Source organism: Hyperolius riggenbachi, chromosome 10 (assembly GCF_040937935.1).
Source record: "Hyperolius riggenbachi isolate aHypRig1 chromosome 10, aHypRig1.pri, whole genome shotgun sequence".
NCBI lineage: Eukaryota > Metazoa > Chordata > Amphibia > Anura > Hyperoliidae > Hyperolius > Hyperolius riggenbachi.
In genome coordinates, this window is record NC_090655.1 from 251247926 (window position 1) to 251253289 (window position 5364).

The window sequence follows — 5364 nt, forward strand, 5'->3', positions numbered from 1 at the left end:
GTGTGTGTGTGTGTGTGTATATATATATATGTATATATATATATATATATATATATATATATATATATATATATATATATATATATATATATATATATATATGAGTATGTTCTGTACATAGTGTGTGTGATGGAGAGACTCGTTGATTGTACTATATATTGTTACCACAGTGTGAAATATTTTGTTCCTCTGCAAGTAATGTAAGATGTACTTGTAACAGCAGAACCATGAGTATCGCAATTGAGATTGAACATGGATTGTTGGTTGTAATTCAATCTGAGATTGATTGTGTAGGACACTTAGAGGTTTTATGCCAGAGAGAAAGCTTTATTCTAAATGACAGTTGTTTTTTCTTCCCTTCTCTGATATCTGCTCTTTACATACCAAAGGGCAGGTGCTGGAAGTCTCTGGGATAGTTCACACCTGGCTTAGCATGTAAGTGTAGAACAAAAGGCAAAGTAGAAAGAGGAAGATTCCAGACACAGGGGGACAACTTCTTGTCTCAAACGCCAGGTGCTGCTGAGCTGTGCTCACTGGATCTAAAATGAAGCAATTTCATAATTGCTCTCTTTCAAGCTAAACCATATCTCCAGTCCCAATAAAAAATATATGGCTGAATTCCCAGCACTGAGCCCGTCATGTGGGAATCTTGCACGACTGCGTGAAATACAGACAAATCCTGGTTATAAAATATTAGGTTAATATTTCATGCTAGGAAAATGATGTTTAGTATGAAAATGTTGCAGATTTTTCATGGGTCCGGAATATGCTATTACTGTATGCTGGCAGGGAGGGGCGGGGCTCCCAATCCCGCCTTTCACGCAGATTCTTGAAAAGGACAGGCCTGGCAGCCATCTTTAATCTCCCAATTTCCATCAAACAGACAAATTCCAAAAGAGCCCATGGAGAGATAGCTTGCTTAAGTTGGGACTATTAGACAAAGAACTTTCGCTTGGACTTCCACAGCTAAAGGACTCGGACATCTCCAGTTTCTTAAGTATTAACTTCTTCATTTTCCCTTTTATCTCAGTACTGTTTGCTACTGATTTTCATATCTGTTATTCATAACAATTATTCTGTAGATATTAATTTTGTTGTATTTGTTAAATAAACTACAAAAAGTTATTTACTTGGCTGTTTACCTGGTTTGAGTACTGCAGAATGATCCTTGCTTCCTGAAGAGACACTACCCAGAAAATCCGAAGACCTAATAAAAGTTGCTTAGGTGATACCTTTAATGACTAACTGGATCCACTTCTGAAACATGCCTGAAGAAGAAACTTAAAGTTTCGAAAGCTTACAAAGAAATCTTGTACAGTTAGTCATTTAAGGTATCGCCTAAACAACTTGTATTGTTATGTCTTCGGATTCTCTCCATGACTATTACCGGACAACATGCAACTGACTACCCAGAAACTTTACTGTTTCAGTGAGAATAGGTTGTGTTAAGCTTATTCTTTCCACTGGCTTAGAATAGTGAGAAGGGACATTTCCCTTTATAACTGAGAGATGGCAGCTTACCCATAATATTGTACATAGCAAGTTATTGCTGATTTCACGTGTTTCCTGGCCTGTTTGCCCAATTTTAGCTACTTTGTCACATCAGTTGCATCCACGATATTGGATGGCCTGTGGGCTGAAGCAGATTGGAGGCACTAAGTGGTCCAGCCAGTAGGGGGCGTGTTATAGTATTATTAAGTGCATCTGTAAAATTTACTGTAATAAAAGAATTGCATTTTTATAATCATGCCATTGTAAGCTCAGTGTTTCTAGCTGGAGCACTCTGTAACATTGCAAGTCTGTAGTCTGCCACTAGTGATGGTCAGTGACGTGCAATTCATTCTCTGTTGATGTAAAATACAGTAAATTTTCATGTAAATGTATGCAGCTTAAAAAATGGACCAATCAAATGAAGTGGGATATGATTGGTCCATTTTCAAATGACATATATTTGCATAATCCTGCAGCAGCTTGGACAGACACAGGCTTGTTCCCATCCCAACAGGGTGACTTCCCTTCACCTCCATCCACTCCACAAGATTCTGCCACAAATACCAGATGCCATTGCCGACCTTCACACTCCCCGGACTGCAGAGCTGAGTCACAGGAGCCGGAAGCAGCAGGTAGCAGGGATACCCTTCAGTATGGCCACTGTGATGGGTGACACTGCAGGGGGATGGGATGCTGCCCTTCTGTAGGTATAGAATGCGTACATACTGAAACAATAAAACCGTGCGCCTGACATTTGGGCACTGCTGTAATGTGAATTACAGTTATAGCGACGCTCAGAAGGAAATTTGGGTGCTCGCAAAAGACAGAGCCCAAATTACGAGAAAAAAAAAAAAACCTTCAATTCCGCTTCCGGCAATACCTGGTGACCAAAATGCATCTTACCCCTGAGTCCATGGCAGCCCAGAGGGACCAGGAAAATTGGTTTGCTATATCAGAAGTTTACTATATCAGAAATTGTCCTACAAATGGCCCAGCATGCCCTGGTACATTATCTGCTACAAAGGACCAACGCTGTCCTCCCAGTGGAAGCAGAGTACAAGCACTTGCACATTTGGTACCCAACAAGGTTAAGTATACTATATGGCTGCATAGCCAGGCTGGACAAATCGCTGGTACAGTATCCAGGGCTCTTTAAAAATTGCAGCTGTCACTGAATAGAGGTAGCTACTCGCTTCCTGTGAGTGGCTCCGATACTTCCATGGGTGGAACTTGCAGCTTGTGTCCTACAAAACTGCAGCTCACACCTGAGTCAGTCATGAAGCCTCTCTTCAAAATGCAGCCAATCATAACAAGCCACTCGCATCCGCTTTTGTTTACATTAACATTATTCCTCATTTCCCCAGGCTGCTGATTTGTACAGTACTGTATATCCAGCGGCGGTGTCATTCTTCTTGTCTTACAAATGTTATCAGGCGTCCATTCTCCTGCAACCAGTCTGAAGAGAGCAGCTGATCATGGGTTTCTCGCTGACCTGTGACGCATGCCCCGCCCACTGACATATGACGCATGCCCCGCCCGCTGACATGTGATGCATGCCCCGCCCACTGACATGTGACGCACGCACCACCCACTGACATGTGACGCACGCACCACCCACTGTTTACTATATCCATAGTCACATAGGGGCCCAAAAAATGTTCACTATAACAGAAGTTTTATTATATCTAGGTGTACTAAACCAGGTGTTGCTCCCATAGACTTACAGTATAATGGAGATTGGCCGGGACCTGGGGAAGTAGTTTACTATACCAGAATGTTTACTATATCAGAGTTTATAATAATGAGATTATACTGTAGTAATTAACGCCAACGGGAGATTCGCAATAGCAGGGTGAGCCAATTTTTGGCTCCACCCTGCTCCCAAATTTCCCGGCACCCTTTTTTCATGTATGCGCACACATACTGCTAAATGTCTTCTGTATGATCTTATATGACCCTGGCTATCCTCCAGCTGCAGTCACACATGTCAGCAGCCTTCCCCATCATCTGGCTGCCCTCACACTGAAGATGCAGCAACTGCAGTCATAGCGCCTCTACATCACACATACATCACAACCCCCTCAATATGATCAGATAGGATCTTGGATATAAAGCCCTACAGTGTGGAGTTCCACCACCCCAAAGCTGTACATGCAAAAATAGGCATCAATGGGTAATTTATATAGCAGAATATCAGTAATGTTACCTGCAGATAGGGCCATAAACATTTAGAGGGAGACAACTTTTTATACTATTGTTTCTGTACAGAACCACAATGCAGTTTAAATGAAACCACTCAGATGCAGTTGCAGACTTTCAGCTTTTAAAACAACACCTTCATTTCAGGGGCTCAAAGGCAACTGGACAAATGTAGTAACCGGAAATAAAAGGTTCATATATAATGCTTGGTTGAAAACGTATTGCTGGCAATGACAGCCTGAAGTATAGAACTCATGGACATCACAGGATGCTGGGTTTCCTCCTTAATGCTCTGCCAGTCCTTTACTGCAGCGGCTTTCAGTTGCAATTTATTTGTGGGCCTTTCTGTCTGAAGTTTAGCCTTCAACAAGTGAAATTCATGCGTAACCACCTTACAACCACCTAATGCCGATGGGCAGTCGCAAGGTGGGTCCCCCAGGACCGCCTAACGCAATTTGGCATTACATCCTGGGGGGGTGTTTGGCAGGGGATTGCGGGCGCACATCCCCACTTGAACAGTCAGCCAGCTGCAATCGCCGCTAGCAGACTGAATAGAAAAGAAACGGCCGTATCTGCAGTGCTGTACTGGGGACAGCCGTGACACTCAGCTGTCCCCTGGAGAGGCTCCAAACGCGATCCCCTCTCATAGGCTGATGTCTATGAGAGAGGATCGCTGGGATTGGCTGTCGGAGGAAGGGAGGGACAATGAATGAAAAATAGATTAATTTATTAAAAATAAAACATAAATGTATTTAAAAAATGAAGCCTGCAGCAGCGATCAGAGCCTGCCAACAGAAAGCTCTGTTGGTGGGCAAAAAGGGGGGATTCATTTGGGTGCTCTGCAGCAAGCTCTTTAAGTTGCAGAGCACTGAATTGTAAAAAATAGCCTGGTCCCTGGGAGGGGGGTTTAAGCCAATGGTTAACCTCCTGAGCGTTCTGGACGCCGGAGGGTGCCGCTCAGGCCCTGCTGGGCCGATTTACTCCAAATAAAAAGGAGCTAACGCAGTCGGCACTTTGTCAGCCGCGTGTGCTACATGATCGCAGCGCGGCGATGCGCTGCGTGCAGTGGTGAAAGAGGGTCCCCCAGCCGCCCGAGCCCAGCGCAGCCGGACCAAACAGTTCCGGCAAGCTCTAAGGGCTGGATCGGAGGTGGCTGACGTCCATGACGTCACTCCGCTCATCGCGGCCCTTCTTGTTACTTCTGATCGCCGGAGGCGATCAGAAGTACGGATTAGGAGCGCCCTCTAGTGGGCTTTCATGCAGCCAACTTTCAGTTGGCTGCATGAAATAGTTTTTTAAAAAACATGAAATAGTTTTTTAAATAAAAAAAAACCGTCCGGTCGCCAGCCTGGCGATCTTAATAGAACGCCAGGCAGGTTAAAGAGAGCCTGTACTGTTCAATTTGTACAATAAAAAATATATCAATCGAGCCACTGTGATCTCCTGGATCCCTCTTTGCCGTTTCCGCCGCTCCCGCCACAATCCTGGCTTTTAATCACCAGTTTTAGGCAGTGTTTGCAAACAAAAAACATGGCCGCTAACCAGGAAGTGATGTTTGTGTATGTACTATATATATATATATATATATATATATATATTATTATTATTGTCCACAAATGAAGAATGGAGGAGCACCCATATAAAAAGGAAAAAGGCTGTGTGCCAAAGCCTGAG